This window comes from Pelodiscus sinensis, chromosome 25 (assembly GCF_052426305.1).
Source record: "Pelodiscus sinensis isolate ZL-2025 chromosome 25, ASM5242630v1, whole genome shotgun sequence".
In the NCBI taxonomy this organism is placed as follows: Eukaryota; Metazoa; Chordata; order Testudines; family Trionychidae; genus Pelodiscus; species Pelodiscus sinensis.
This window is the reverse complement of record NC_143076.1, coordinates 1,639,035-1,654,713: the sequence shown is the minus strand read 5'-3', so window position 1 is coordinate 1,654,713 and position 15,679 is coordinate 1,639,035. Positions and strand designations below refer to the sequence as shown.

General features: G+C 54.0%; 5 non-coding genes across 5 annotated transcripts; 2 read left to right on the top strand and 3 right to left on the bottom strand.

Annotated features, from left to right (window-relative positions):
- The first annotated feature begins 6,365 nt into the window (after window positions 1-6,365).
- On the top strand, window positions 6,366-6,439 carry TRNAI-GAU (transfer RNA isoleucine (anticodon GAU)). The gene has a single exon. It is a non-coding gene; the product is annotated as a tRNA-Ile (tRNA).
- A 3,285-nt stretch (window positions 6,440-9,724) lies between these two features.
- TRNAE-CUC (transfer RNA glutamic acid (anticodon CUC)) lies at window positions 9,725-9,796 on the top strand. Its single transcript has one exon. It is a non-coding gene; the product is annotated as a tRNA-Glu (tRNA).
- Window positions 9,797-11,283: 1,487 nt separating this feature from the next.
- TRNAF-AAA (transfer RNA phenylalanine (anticodon AAA)) lies at window positions 11,284-11,365 on the bottom strand. Its single transcript has one exon. It is a non-coding gene; the product is annotated as a tRNA-Phe (tRNA).
- A 511-nt stretch (window positions 11,366-11,876) lies between these two features.
- On the bottom strand, window positions 11,877-11,948 carry TRNAG-UCC (transfer RNA glycine (anticodon UCC)). Its single transcript has one exon. It is a non-coding gene; the product is annotated as a tRNA-Gly (tRNA).
- Window positions 11,949-15,607: 3,659 nt separating this feature from the next.
- On the bottom strand, window positions 15,608-15,679 carry TRNAE-CUC (transfer RNA glutamic acid (anticodon CUC)). The gene has a single exon. It is a non-coding gene; the product is annotated as a tRNA-Glu (tRNA).

The following is a 15,679-nucleotide window of genomic DNA, read 5'->3' as shown; positions in this document are numbered from 1 at the left end:
CAGCTGCTCTGACTGTGGGGAAAGCTTCAGTCAGAGCTCAACTCTTGTTAGCCATTGGAGAACCTACAGTGGGAAGAAACCTAGAACCTGAGTTCCCTGTAAGCTATGTGGCTAGGTGGCTGTGCCTCAGCCTATTAAATGCCATATGAGCTTATAGGGCTTTGGTGGGGAGAGATACCTCTACCCACTGGTCTCAACCCCAGCCCAGTCCTGCTGTGGCTAGAGGACAGTTGGCTATCCCATGGCCCCAGGGCCAGAGTTACCATGGCAGGGAGAGGTGGGTCTCCCTCCTCCCCCTTCACAGTAACACGTGTGCTGGGGCAGCGAGAGCTCGTGGGAGTCTTTTCTCCTTGATGTAGCCTTTCAGTGGCCTACATGTCAGTCCCCTCCATCTTTAAGATCACAGCCCCAGCTAGAGCCTTCAACCAGTAGTCCTAAGATTTTCCATCCATGAGTAGAGTGAGTTTTTTCTTGTGCACAAAGAGTGACATCCTGTGCACTTGTTCAGATGTGTGCCTACATGGCACCCATGAGTTAATGAGTTTTACACACACACACACACACACACACACACACACACACACACACACACACACATGCAATTTAAATTATGGAAGAAATATACTAAACCAAAGGATAATTAGCAAGGTGCGTGACCCTGCACACATGCACCCTGAAAACGTACCAGTTTGGCACCCAGTCTCATTCCCACCCAGCCTTGCTCTATTTTTCCTGCATCCATGAGCTCCCCATCTCCTGCACCCCCATCCTGTGCACCCTTTGCCACCAACCCTGCCTTGTGCCCCTAACTTCTGCAGTGTCCCCTTCATCCGAACCCCTGCACTTTCCTCCCAGTCTAATCTAGTCATAGTGTAGTAATTTGTAAAGGATAAAAAATGAATGCACCATCCCTAGCCATTGACTCTAAAGCTCATTCTGCAGCTGCAAGTTAATGACATTCAGAAGATGAATTTAGGGATATCACCAGAAAACTTTATCCAGCTCTTTTTCTTCAGACCACATTACTTCACTGTATATAGGACACAATCTAATTATAGATTGTATTTCTTATAGTATCTGCATGCTTTAGACCCATCAGTCATAGAAAAGTCCCTTTAATATATCATCAATTGCATATTGATTTAGCATCAATAGAAGATAATCAACAGCATTAAAGTTTTAGTTGCCTCTACATAGTGCACGTGTGTGTGTGAGAGTGAGAGAAATAACTTCCACGGGGACAAAAATAATCATTGGCACAATCAACACTATTGATGTGATTGATGCCTTCACAAATGACAAGAATATTGAGGGTCAGAGAGAATTGTTCTCCTTGACATGATTTAGGCTGTTAAATATGAACAGGGCGCAGAACATTTCTCTAGTCATCTGCCATCTATTTTATCCCTCAGATAACCTGCAGATTTACCTTTGAGATCCCAAGGTGGCGATCTTTAATGAAGTGGAGTTGGAACCAGACCTCTACCACATGGCCCCAGTCTCTAGAGCAGCCAGTCCCTCACCACTCTGGGTCCTTGGCTTTGGCTACTGGAGCAGCTGCTGGAGTGAGCCCCCCCACCACATGGCTCTGGGCCGGGGCTGCTGAAGCCCTCACTGCCTGTGATGCTGCTGCGGCTCAGACCCTGGCCAAGTCTGTCAAAGTATGCAGTACCCACAACACAGCTATGGCTGAAGCAGGCCCCCATTGTGGCTCTGGCTCTGCCACTGTCCAGGACTGCTAGAATAAGCACCGTCTGCCGCACAGCCCACCCTGGAGCAGTTGAGTACTCACTGTGTGGCTCTGCTTTGGAGGTGGGTGGGCTTCAGCCTGAGGGAACCCTGCCCTCAACCCTCCACACTGCAAACCTCATCCCTGAGGCTCTCATCCCTAGCCCCACCCCAGAGCCAGACCTCACACCTTTGTTCTCCAACTCTTTGCCCCAACCCTAAGTCCCTTCCCACAATCCAAATCCCCTGAGCCTCACTCTGGCCACATGAGCTAACTTTTTTGTACCAATACAGAGATTGTGTGTCATACATTCCCTCCCTGTGGGTACCCTGTCACACAGTCAGGCTGAGCCCAAGCTGTGTCCTGGAATCCCCGAAAAACAAATCCTAATATCCTGTTTCCAATTGTCCAGCAGAGGCCCTTTTATTAATGAAACCCAGCCCCTTAATTAACAGAAGCATCACCACCTCAGCTGAGGTCTATGAATAGAGTCCTTGATTAACACAAGCCTCGCCTTCTCCAGGCTGGGGCTCCCCAGTGAGGGGTTTGGATCAACAGAAACACAGCCTTCCAGGCTAAGGTCCTGCAAGAAATGTCCTTACTTAGCAAGTGCACAGCCTTCTCGGCTCAAGACCAATGACAGGGAACTCTTAGCGTGGGCTAGCAAAGTGGTCGGCCCCTGGGTTGGAGATAGCGGGACCCAGGCCCTCTTCCTCCACTGGGTCCCAAATCAGAGCCCTAAGCGCAGGGAAACATTCCACTGACTGGGTTGCTGCGAACGAGCCAAAACTCACCAACCCCCACAGGGTCATTCAAGTATTCCCTCCCTGAGCCACTTTCTTCTATACAGCAGCTGCCCTACCTGGGCTGGGGCCACCGAAGAACTCGGTGCCCATGATGCCACCAGGAGCCCATTGGGGGCTTGTATCTCCAAGAGGCTCTGGAGGAGAGTTTCAGACAAGGACACCTGTGAGACTCTCCCCTGGGCATCCCCACAAGGGGCCTCTACATTGCCCTCTGTGCCTCTCTCCCCCTCCCCCACCTTTCCCCTGCTCTCCTTTCCCACTTTCCTCTCCCCCTGCCGGTAAAACAAACTTGACTTTTCCCTGCTGAAAGAACGAACTGTGGTTTTCATGTGGGGAATGTAGAAGTGGGGAGGGGCTGTGGGGAGGGGCTGGGTAAAGAACCTGGGAGGGAGGAGGAGGCTGGTGAAGAGGTGAGGAAGGGAGAGGTGGGGCTCAAAGATGGGGCTGGAACTGGCGCCTGCCTCTGGTGGCCCCACTGCTTCATGGGCGGGGGCCTCAGTAGCCATGGAATGGCTCCAGGGGAAGAAGCCAGAGGAGCAGGGGCAGCTGCAGGCTCAGAGGGAACTGGAGCGGGAGTGAGTTTGGGTTGGGGAGGGCCAGCTGCCAGGCCACTGAAGCAGACAACCAAGCAGTTGGCAGCAGCACTATGTGCCTAGTACATGCTCCAGGCCACCTGGAAATATTGAACCTTTCTCTGGCTTGGGTGCCTCCTCCCTGCAGGGAGCCTTGGGATAGCCACTGTGGCAGCAGGAATTTGGACATTGTCACTCCATTGGGAACAATGGAGGGAGGAGAAGAGTTTCCCTGCTATTGGAGAAAGCAGGCCAGGCCAAGGCCCTTTTAGCCACTGGGTCGGTGCAGGCTGGAGCATCCCCCCACCAGTTCTCTGGCCTACCTGCAAAGCTCTCAGCCTTCTCTTGTTTCTGCTTCCCTGTCCATAGCAAGCAGCTAAACAAGGGCATGTCACCAAACCAAACAGCCCTGTGGCTAGAAACCACAACCTTGGTGTTATTAGCACCACTCTCTAACCAACTGCACTCACCAGCCTACGGAAACCTACCTCGTAAGTAACACTTTCAGGGGGGTATCGCAGGCAGCTGCAGGGATGTCTCTGCAGCTGCTAAGGGCTCTTCCCTGGCAGAGACACTAGTGACTCACTGTGATGTGGGCTGGCTAGTCCAGATGCTTTGAGGTTTGGTCAAGGTGGCTGGTGGCCAGCATGGCGCGCTGAGACCCAGGGCAAAGAGGCAGCCAGAATCTCTTGCTGCCAGCACCTTGCCTCCTGGCTTCTTCCCTGTCAGCAGCAGCTGCAGCCCCTTTCAACCACATGGTCAGGCCAGGAAGGGAGGCAGGAATGGGGCCAAGTAGCGAGTCAGTCTGAGGAAGGCAGGAAAATCTCGTCTTGCCTTGCAGGGCCGCTGGCAACAGCTTCTCTCTTGTGCGCTGCTGAGGAGAAAAATGCACTGAAAGGGACCATAAAGACCAATTTAGATGAGCACTTAGAGGTGGGCACCTGTTAGCGCCATCGGGACAAGAGTTGGAGTCTTGCAGCTGCTGGAACCACACGTGAGAACATCAGGAGAAGCAGCAAGCTCCAGCCAGATTGTAAGTTCCAGGGCCCCTCCGAACCAGAGACTGAGCTCCGGGTGCGTCAGACACCCGGCCTGTGGAAAAGGAAGTCAAAGCACAGGAACTAGAAGGGCTTACACTTGTCAGAAAAGAGCGTAGCTGTTGCACAAGAAGCCCTGTCTTCTGATGCCGTACTGTAAATCTTCTTGCGCAAGAGTAGGTGGGCGGTATGGACGCTCTGAGGATTCTTGCGCAAGAACAGCCATTCTTGAGCATGAGCCCTCCAGTGTAAACCTAACCTTTGTGTGTTAGGCAAATGTGAGAACCACTACGCCACAGAAACACCTATAAATCCATTTTCTGATGGACTTCAACTTGGACAAATATTCCACAAGGTTCTCCAATACTCCAATAGGTTCCCGGCCTCACTCATCTCTCTTCCCCAGGCTGGCACCAAGACTCTTGGTAACTGGGGGCAAAAAAAAGACTTGTCAGGCAGTGGTGAACACTTGGCTCCTGATACCCTGTAATGGGGTGTGAAAAGGCTTTTTGGCACCCAACCTGGTTAGCTAAGTGGGTTGAGCATGAGTCTCTTAATCTCAGGGTCATGGGTTCAAGCCGTATGCTGGGTGATGCCCTTCAAGTCACATTCTCAGTTTGAAAACAATTCACTCTCAGCTTTCATCAGGGTTTTAGAAAAAAAAAAAAGTATAGTCCTGGGGTTCAGCTTTGAGAGAACCAACTGCAATTTCCATCTTCTGAGGAGAAGGGAAGAGGATTTTCTTCTCCTCAGTTCTAGCCACATCAACCCAGGGAGGAGAAAAAATAACCCTCCGCCTGCTGATTGTCCCTGTCAGCTTCTGTAGCTTCACCTCCTTTCACAGCAGCTCCAGCTTTGAGCTACAAATCTCAAGGGGCTGGTGAGGAAATGAGGAGCTGGCAGCTCGGGTTAGCGGCTTCCCTGAGAACAAGAGGTGGAGTGTTCACAAGGTGCATTCCCCTCCCCCGCAGAGCAGGGTGTTGGAAAGAGACAGGAACAGAACAGTCAGCCAAGTTCCACTCCTCCCCCCCCCCCTTGAGTTATGTTTCTGTGGTGTAGTGGTTGTCACATTTGTTTAACATGCAAAAGGTCCCTGGTTCAAAACCAGGCAGAAACACAGGTTTTTCCTCTTATTGCTGCTCCCCTGGGTGCCCAGGTACGTAAAGCTGCTGCTGACCAGCCTGTATCTGGGATGAGCCCAACTCCCCACGTGACAAAGGGGGGAACAGAACAGTCAGCCAAGAGCTAGGAACAGAACAGTCAGCCAAGTTCCACCTCTACCAATGTGTGTTTCTGTGGTATAGTGGCCATCATGGTTACCTAACATACAAAAGGTCTCTAGTTCAAAGCCAGGTAGAAACACAGGGTCTTCTCTTATTGCAGCTCCCCTTGGTGGCCAGGTAAGTGCAGCTCCTGCTGCCAGGCCTGTGCCTGAGATGAGCCCAAATCCCATGTGACAGGGGAGTGACATCAGCTGAGAATGCCCCTTGGTGCCAGCCTGGAGAAGCCAGATGGGTCAGGCTGGGGGCTTGTGGCTTGGCCTCCCCTGCCCTTGGAGGCTGGCGTATGGGGCTGGCTCTTCCCGCTGCCTCCCTTGTGTGACTGGCCCAAAGAGGAAATGAGGCAGGAATGGGGCAGAGGAGGGAAGCCAAGCTGAGGGGGGCAGGGCACGAGCTCAGCACCTCTGTGGGATTCAGTGGGGTGAGCAGAGCCCCTCCCCTCCGTTCTGCCAAAGCCTTTGGGGTGGGGCCGACTGTGGGGAGGCAGAGTCCTGTGCCTGTCCCAGGGAATCCCAGGGACGCTCCTTGCAGCCCAGGAGAAGAAGTCGGAAGGAAAACAAGTAAAGCAGGTCCCCGTGAGCATGACCTGGGGCACCAGTTTGGCCCAGTTGAGTGAGGGGTGGTTGGTTCAGGTCCCATGGTGTCAAGGGCAGCGCTCAGGACTCTGAATCCTGCAATCTGAGGCCCCATTCCTGCCTCCCTTCCCGGGCTGACCCAGTGGCCGAAAGGGGCTGCAGCTGCTGCTGACAGGGAAGAAGCTGGGAGGCAAGAGATTCTGGCTGCCTTTTTACCCTGGGTCTCAGTGCGCCGTGTCAACCGCCAGCCACCTTGACCAAACCTCAAACCAGCAGGACTAGCCAGCCCACGTCACAGTGAGTCGCTAGTGGCCCCATCAGAGAAAAGCCATTGGCAGCTGCAGAGACATCCTGGCATCTAGCTGAGGCTGACTAGCTCAGTTGGTTAGAGTGTGGTGCTGATAACACTAAGGTTGTGGGTTCAAGCCCCATGCTGGCCATTGGGATGTTTGGTTTGGTGACTTCCCTTCATTTAGCTGCCTGCTATGGACAGGGAAGCAGAAACAAGCAAAAATGGGAGCTTTGCAGGAAGCAGGGCAGAGAACTGGTAGGAAGATCCAGCCTGCACAGATCCAGTGGCTAAAAAGGGCCTTGGCACCTGTCTTCCTTTCCTGAAAAGCAGGGGAACTGATGCCCAAATTCCTGCTGCTGCAGTGGCTACCTCAAGGCACCAGCTGGGGGGCAGGCTCTGAGCCCAAGCCACACAGGAAGACTCAATATGACCGGGAGGCCTGGAGCGTGTGTGCCCTGCACAGAGGCTGCTGCTGGTGGCCTGCTTCAGTGGCCCAGCAGCTCAAGTTCCTCTGAACCAGCTTCTCCCCCTGGAGCCACCCCCCAGCGCTCCTGAGGCCCCTGACATAAGGCAGTGGGATCACTAGAGGAAGGTGTCAGTCCTAGCCTTAGCCCTGAGCCCCACCTCCCCTTCCCCCCCAGCCTCCACCCTCCTCCCAGGTTCTTTCCCCAGTTCTACATTCCCCACATTCCCCAGAGAGTTTGTTCTTTCAACAGGGAAAAGTCCTGTTTGTGTTACCAGTAGGGAAAGGGGGAGAGGAAAGTGGGGAAGGGGTGTGTTGGGGACAGGTGGGGGGGGGATTGGGGTATGTTGGGGGGGAGGCACAGAGGGCAAAAAATGAAGAATCACATTAGTTCAAACCAAGGGCCTTGAACTAGCAGCCCCAGACGCCCTTTCACTTTCAAAACAGCACATGGGTAAGAGTATGCAAATGAAGCACATGCTATTTAAATCCCTGCTTCATTTGCAACTCTGGTGTCTCTACTTTCTCTACTTTGCATTCTTAGCTAGAAATAACAACACAGTCTAGACCAGTGGTCCCCAACCTTTTGGAGCTTCTCAGCGCCCTGGGGCAGGGCCATACATGCACCCAGGGCAGAGCCACGCCCACACCCAGGGGAAGAGCCACCCTTACATCATGTGTCCAGGGCCAGTACCACCCATGCACCACACCCCCAGGGCTGGCACCACCCCTGTGCCATGCACCCAGGGCCAGCACCACACCCATACACCATGTGCCCAAGGCCAGCTCAGCACTTGCTCTATGCACCTGGGGGCAGGGTCAGCCTCAGTCACTCGGCAGGCACACATAAATGGCCCAGCAGGCGCCATGGCACCCACAGGCACTACGAGTATAGATAGACCCACACAAGGACTCAGCCACAGGAGCACCACCAAGATTTCTACCAAGGACGGGGATTGAGCCAGGGACTCTTAACTCTTCACACTAATGCACTCCTCCCTAAACTGCTTCAGCAGCTGCAGTGAGTACATTGATGGCACTGGTTCTCCATCAGGGATGCTTTACTCAACAGCAGCGCACAGGAGAGATGCTGTTACTGGTGGCCCTGCAAGGCAAGATGAGCTTTGCCTGCCCCTCACAGCCTGACTCGCTACTTGGCCCCATTTCCTGCCTCCCTTCCTGGGCTGACCTAGTGGCTGAAAGGGGCTGTGGCTGCCGATGGTGGGAAGATGGGTGGTGGGACCCTGATGCCAAGAGGGCCCACCCGCCTCTTTCCTGCTTGGGCCTGGCTCTCAGCATGGGGCAGGTGGAGGTACCCTAAGATACGAAGCAGCAGAAGGGAAGCGAGGAACAAAGTGTCAGCTTCAGCCGAGCCAGGTGAGTAACAAAGGCTGCATGTGCCCTGACTTCTGTACCCTCCCACATCCTCACCTCTGCCCTGATGCCCTTACCACTCTCACATGCTCCCCAAATCCCTGCCCTGAGCCTCCCACACTCCACACTTTAATTTCTTACAGGTACTGTCCTATCACAACCCCTCCCCCAACTTCCTGCCTTGAACCTCCCCCCGGCCCAAGGGGTGGTGCCCAATAGAACAGGCCCTGTAAGAAATGTGTCACTTTCACCCCTGGGAGCAGCTCAGCCATGCAAAGGGGCTGCCTGGGGCAGGACATTAGCCCTGTAGGGCAGGGGTGGGTGTGGCAGTGACATCACAAGGGCCTTTTGCAGCCCCTCAGCTTATTGGCTAAAGGAGGTTGGGAGGTGATGACCTCACAGAGAGTCCATGACAATGACCAAGTGGGACAGGCTGCAGGGCAGGGGCCATCTCAGAGACTTTGCCCCCTCCTCCCCCCCATGGCTTTGCTGGAAGGAGTCTCCTTGCTGAGAGTTGCCCTTGTGGCCTTTTCGGAGCCTTCTCCTTTCCCACGACTAACTGACCTAGAAGACAGACGTCCCTGTGGAGAAGGGAAGAGCCTCCAAGAAGGCCAAACTTAACACAGCAGGGGAATTAGCTCAAGTGGTAGAGCGCTCGCTTTGCATGTGAGAGACAGTGGGATCGATGCCCACATTCTCCAGTGTTCAGGGAGATTATCATCATCTTTTTACTGGCAGAGCCAGCCAGGGGCTATAGCCCCCCCTACTTCCTAGTTGCTCTCCCCAAAAGCCAGCCACACTGAGGCAGAGAGTTGCTGGACACCAGCCCTCCTGGGCCAGGCAGAGCCAGAAACGCAGGGGGCAGGTGGGGCAGAATTAGCTCCATTGGAAAAGTGCTGCCTTTGTGCCCGAGAGGGAGCTTTCCCAATCTCCACTGGTATTTCCTGGGGTGCTGTGTAGGGGATTGGGCTTGGCATCTCCTCTGCTGGAAATGCCTCTTCTTTGGAACAGCAGCTCCCAGGAGCTCATGGAACTTCTTCTTCTCAGCTTGGGAAGGGACAAGCAAGGGGCGACAGGACAGGGGTTTATGTGATGATGACGGGTGCAGAAATTATTTTTTCTCCTACTAAAGAACCAGGCTGACAGAATGAAACTGATAAGTAATCAAGTTAAAAATAGACCAAAAGGAAGCATTTTTGCACCCAGTGGAACTCCTTGCTACAGGATGTTGCAAAAGTGAAATCTGCAAGAAGGCCCAAAACAAAACTGGATAATTTAATTCAGGGAAAGTCAATCAATGGCATTTAACCAGGATGGACAGGGCAGGTGTCCCTAGCTGGTGTATTCCAGAAGCTGGGAATGGGAGATGGGAAGAATCACTTAATAACTCTGTCCTGAGGATTGAAATTGGCTGCTGTCCTGAGACAGGATCCTGGGCTAGTTGGACAACTGGCCTGGTCCAGTCTGGTTGCTTTGATGTTCTGTTTGGCTGTTCTTGTCCTTCTGGACAAGGGACAATGGTCCCCCTGGCCTGAAGTGGACAGAAAATGGCCTGGGAAAGGCTAGTGTAGATGAGAAAGTGGTATGTTTCATGTATCCCTGGTGGTCTAGTGGTTAGGATCCAGCACTCTCACTGCTGTGGCCTGGGTTCGATTCCCAGTCAGGGAATGTAGCCTCAATCTTCATATGACAACTGCCTAGCCAGTTTTCTTACTATCACCTGTTACAGCAGCTGTGACCCAAGAGGTTACTTCAGGATCCTTCCCATCTCTCCCTCACTGCTAAGACAACACCTGCTCTTTTCAGAAGGGGCAGAGCTGGGTGACTCAAACTGCCCTCCTCTCTGGTGCATGGGCAGCGCTACAGGAAGCTCTGTGGTGCACACAGCACTAGCCCATTAAGTCAGTAGTAACAAACTGCCAGTCTGCAGACCAGCAAGGGGCCAGGAACCCCTGCGTGCTGGGCAGAGGTGGAAAATAACTAAGTAGAAATACTTGATCACACTGCTCAAGACCTTTTTGGGGGGTTTTGTACTTTACTCAAGTAATTTATTTTTGTCTCACTGATTTTTATTCAAGTTATTTTATTTTTTTTAGACAATATTGTACTTTTTACTCCACTCCCATTTCCAGAGGCGCTGGGTTACTCACGACTTGCATCGTTCTGATTTGCTAAAGCCCAGCTGCATGTGCAAGCACCAGCCATCCAAGAAATAGCCAATCCATAAGCACCATGACCCTGCCAAGGAAGAAGCCTTTTAATAGCTTCCCCAACACCTTGTCATTCAAACCCAGTATCCCTGCAGGCCCTGCCAGCCTGAGACCTGAGCGAGCAGGGCAGCTGTCCAGGGCTCTGTGCTGAGGGGGGGTGATATGAGCAGTCTCATGTGACCTTACCTGGGGCCAGGCAGCTAAACTGGAGGGAACCCAGCAGCCGGGGTCAGGGGGGACAGAGGCACTTACTTGTGTCGGGTGAGTCCTCTGCTCTGGGGGGAGCAGCAGCAGGGTGGGTGGGTGCCGGGGGCAGGGGCTCCCCATTCCCACTGGGACAGAGGCCCCTGTGGAAGCCCTGTGGGAGGGGGCAGGCTGTGCTGGAAGAGGCTGGGGTGGGTGGCTGAGGGGGGTGGGGATTGAAGAAGCGTCTGTGTGGGCACTTGGGCAGCCAGCTCGCCAGTGAGCAGCAGAGCACACGGGCCCGTCGCCCCACAGCCGAGCCCCCCAGCTGCTCTCCCAGGGCTGTGGCCGACCAGTCTGCACTGCTGCCAGCCCGGGCTCAGCTCTGCCAGTGACCTGCCCAGTCGCCTCCCTGCCAGGGGCTGCAGACGTGTCTTCTGGGGTAGAGAGGAGGGACGTGTCTGCCCAGCCAATGTGAGGGGTGCGCCTTTGGGACAGAGAATTTCTGTCCTTTCTCTTTGTTTCTTGCTTGGGGAAAGGTGCTGCTGACAGGTGCTGTGGAGGTTAATGCAGCCCCAGCCCTTGGGCAGCTGCTGGGAGCTGCTGCAGCCTGCCAGAAATCAGGCACGCAGTACCTGATGGCAGCTGCCCCTCTAGCTCACCCCTTAATCCAGTCCTGATGCCAACAGTAACAGCCCCACTGCTGGTAACTCACAGAGTCCCTTGCTGCCCAAGGAAGAGGTGTGGGCAAAACACAGACCTCGCTGTGAGCAGGATTTGAACCTGCGCAGGGAAACCGTATTGGATTTTTAGTTTAACGCCTTAACCACTCGGCCATCATAACTCCAGGCGAAGTAGAGTCAGGGAAACTGGTAAATAATCCCAGTGCGCAGGCCTAACTTCACCTGCCATAGAATTCACACAGCAAACCATTGCAACAGCTGTGCAGAGGAGTCCTGGCTGTTCTGGTCTTAGGTTGCCTTGGAGGTGAGCTCTGCTTCAAGGTCTTCTCTCCTCCTTCTTGGTCTTCCTTTCCCTTTTCCTTCCTCTACTCTTCTCCCCTTTTCTTCTTCTTGCTGGTCTCCTTCTTGGACCCCAGTGTACAAAGAGAAATTCAAGTACCGCTTAGTTCTACCTTAACCAATTATTTTAGTATAATTTCATTATCCAGTCATAACTTACTGTAACAGAATTACCTAAAAGGCGTTGCTTCTTGGCCGTTTGGCTAAGATTGAGCACTTCCTGCCTCTCAGAGAGGAATAAAAGTGGCAAGAGGCAGCAGGACCCACTTGTGCCTGTTGTTTCAGGGTTAAAGTAGAAGCTCTGCAAAGAATGGTGCAGCTACCTCCCCACATTGCATTGGCTGGGAATTGAACCCAGGTCAACTGCTTGGAAGGCAGCTATGCTTACCACTATACCACCAATGCCTGTGTTAAGCCTGTTTGTAAAAATTAGTGAGGGAAGTCCACTCTGCCATGAAGCACACTTGAGGGAAGAGGGTGCCCCTGTGGTCTGGGGTAAAGCATAACCTCTTGCCCGATTGGCTAAAATCGGGGGGGGGGGGGTGATGTTGGGCAGTAACAGCCTTGTGGCTCTCTGTGGTGTGAGGGATTGGGTGGCATAGGAGTAGCAGAGGTTTCTGGGTGGGCGAGTACAGCTTCTCGGCTCTTGGGCTAAGTTCAAGAGCAGCAAAGGGAGAGGCAGGGAAGTGGCTGCCGGACACTCTGCATGGCCTAGAGGTACAGACCAAGAGCTGTCCTCATGTTTTTTGTCATAAAGATGGAGCGCTTCCTGCCTCTTGGAGAGCCATGTCACAGGCACAAGCCCCCAGAGATCCCTCTGGCCCTTCCATGGACACATCACAGGACCAAGCAAGTGGCAGCAAGTGCTGGGCACTGTCATGGTCCAGGCCAGAGATAAAGCTTTGGTCCAAGGAGGAGTCTCTGCAGGCCTGGAAATCCAGGCGGAGGAATGCAGATATTTATGGCCAAATGGCTGATGGCCTTGCAAAGAAAGGCCACCTCCCCCCTCCCCAGACCAAGTCAGAGCCATGGTCAAGGAATTGCAGGAGGGCTACATGAGGACCCGTGAGCACAGCTCCCACTCTGGGGAAGCACCATAGCACCGTGCATACTGTGAGGAACTGGACCAAGTCCTGAGGGTTGGGGAACCCTGTCTCCAGGGACAGTTGTGGAGTCTGGGATGAAGACACCTGGGCAGCAGCGGCCGCAGCTTCAGGACGACAACCCTGCTGACCAGCAGCTCCAGGATAAGGAGGAGGATTCCAGGAATGTTGTGACCCTCCCCCTGGAACCGGTCCCCCAGATACAGGAGGCCTCCCAAATGTCTTCGGGCACCGGGGAGGGAACATCAGGTGAGTGCTGTGAGGCTGCAACACACACAGGGCAGGCGGGAGTACAGGGGATGATGTGTTATTGTGATGTGTCATGCTGATCGTAGGTTGGGGGACACCACACATGTCTGACCCCATAGAGGGCCGTTCCCCCCCACCATGTGTGCAAGGCACCACCTGCTCCTGCAGAATGTGCTGCCAGCGGCTAATTTCCTAACACTGGATGCAAGCAAGCAAGTGTAATGGGGTGTAGCTCAGTGGTAGAGTGTTTGACTACAGGCAAAGCGGCCTCTGGTTCAATTCCAAGTGCCCCCTGAATGGTTGATTAACTTCATTGAAACTCCTGTATCTCCAGTTGTATCACAGTCTGGATTTCTGCTGTGTAGAGATTCCTAAAATTACTACAAACCCCTAATGTGTTCCTGTGTCAATGCACATAAACCAGGCAAACCCATCTCAACTGAAACAAGTTCAAATCTGCTGTGTTTCTGTTTCTATTCCCATCAGTTCAGCAAGGGTGTGATCTGAAGGTCCTTGGTCTACCTGGGCTGTGCTGTGCAGAAGAACAAGAATCACACCCAGAGGGGGAGGAATGGCCACTATCTTTCAATCTTCTGGAGTTTGATTTAGCAAGTCCAACTAAGACTCACTAAATCAAATTCAGAGGGTACCCCACCAGCTTCCAGTACTTCTGCTCTTTGCTCCCTTTGGGTTCCTGAAGTAGGGACACAGCCAGGCTCAACTGAAGGAAGCCAACTCTCACTACTTAGGGTATGTTTACACTTGCACCCTCTTTCCAAGAAGGGATGCAAATGTAAAGACTGAAAACTGTAAATGAAGCCACCAGGGACACATACAATGGGCCTGCAGAAAAATGAACCAGCTGAGCACTTTGCAGAGAACAGGCCATCGCCCTGCTGGGAAAGGCTCCATCATGCACAGACTCTGCGCAGGGCCAGACTGCTGGAAGGAGGCTCTTGCCACGGACTTTCCTCCCCTCTCTGTTACCTCCTGCACCTGGGGCTGAAAGGGACGTGGGCTGCAGGCTGGTCCTGCCCAGCTGCCTTCCCCAGTGGGAGCAGAAAATGCTCATGGAAGGGCTCACACATTGTCCCCAATGCATTCGCCCGGGGGCCTGAATTCTTGCTGCCCCTGGGTGCACCCAAATGCCCTTCTGGGGGGGCAGGCTCCCCAGCTCACACCCCCCCTGTCACACAAAGCTTGCAAACGGGGTTGATTTTCCGCCATCTCCCCTTGCTGCTGGGCTAAAAGAAATCCTGAAACCAGCCCCGTCTCCTGTCACCGGAGAGATGGCCCCATGCTGGGATATGAGAAACCATCCCAGTGATGCTTCTCGCAGCCCAGGAGAAGAAGGGGGCTCTGGGAGGAAGGAACCCAAGTAAAACAGGTCCCAGTGGGCATGAACTGGGCACCAGCTTGGCCCAGTTGAGTGAGGGGAGGTTGGTCCCATGGTGTCAAGGGCAGCGCTCAGGACTTTGCTGCTGCTGGCAGGGAAGAAGCTGGGAGGCAAGGTGCTGGCAGCAAGAGATTCCGGCTTCTCTTTGCCCTGGGTCTGCCGGCCGCCAGCCACCTTGACCAACCCTCAAACCAGCTGGACTAGCCAGCCCACGTCACAGTGAGTCACCAGTGGCCCTGTCAGAGAAAAGCCATTGGCAGCTTCAGAGACGTCCCTGCAGCTGCCTGAGGCGCCTCTCTTGAAAGGGCCACTGGTGAGCTGTACTTTCGTAGGCCGGCTAGATCAGCTGGTTAGAGCATGGTGCTAATAACACCAAGGTCATGGGTTCAAGCCCCATGCTGGCTAAAGGGATGTTCTGTTCAGTAACTTCCCTTTCTTTAGTTACCTGCTACAGACAGGGAAACAGACACAAGCAAAAGGCTGAGAGCTTTGCAGGAAGCAGGGCAAAGAGCTGGTAGGGGGAGGCTCCAGCCTGTACAGCTCCAGTGGCTAAAAGGGCCTGGGCCTGGCTTCCTGTCCCCAAAAGCAGGGGACCTGATGCCTAAATTCCTGCTGCTGCAGTGGCTACCTCAAGGCACCAGCTGGGGGGCAGGCTCTGGAGCCCAAGCCACACGGGGAGACTCAATATGACCGGGAGGCCTGGAGCATGTGAGCCCTGCACAGAGGCTGCTGCTGGGGTCCTGCTTCAGTGGCCCAGCAGCTCATGTTCCTCTGAACCAGCTTCTCCCCCTGGAGCCACCCCCCAGCGCTGCTGAGGCCCCTGACATGAGGCAGTGGGACCACCAGAGGAAGGTGCCAGCCTTAGCCCTTCCTCCCAGCCTCCACCCCGTCCCAGGTCCTTTCCCCAGCCCCTCCCCAGTTCTACATTCCCCACATAAAAACCAGAGAGTTTGTTCTTTCAACAGGGAAAAGTCCTGTTTGTGTTACCAGCAGGGGGAGGGGGGAGAGGGAGAGGGAAGGGGATGTGTTGGGGTATGTTGATGTTGGGAGGGAGGCACAGAGGGCAAAAAATGAGGAGTAATGTTAGTTAGTTGGAACCAAGGGGCTGGGTTTGAGCTACTGCAGAAAAAAGGACTCTGCCCCTGGAGCAGCCCCGTCCTCTCCAGAGCCCTTAGGCTGGCACTGGGGAGGCCTGAGTCTAGGCAGTGCCCAGGCAAGCAGGAGGGGTTAGTGTTAGCCCCATGCTAGGTCCCAGCTGCTGTAACATGTGGCAAGAAGATTGACAAGGGACATGTTTTGGGAAAGTTGCAGCTGGTTTCCCTGACTGGGAATCGAACCCAGGCCACAGCAGTGAGAATGCTGGATCCTAACCACTAGACCATCAGGGA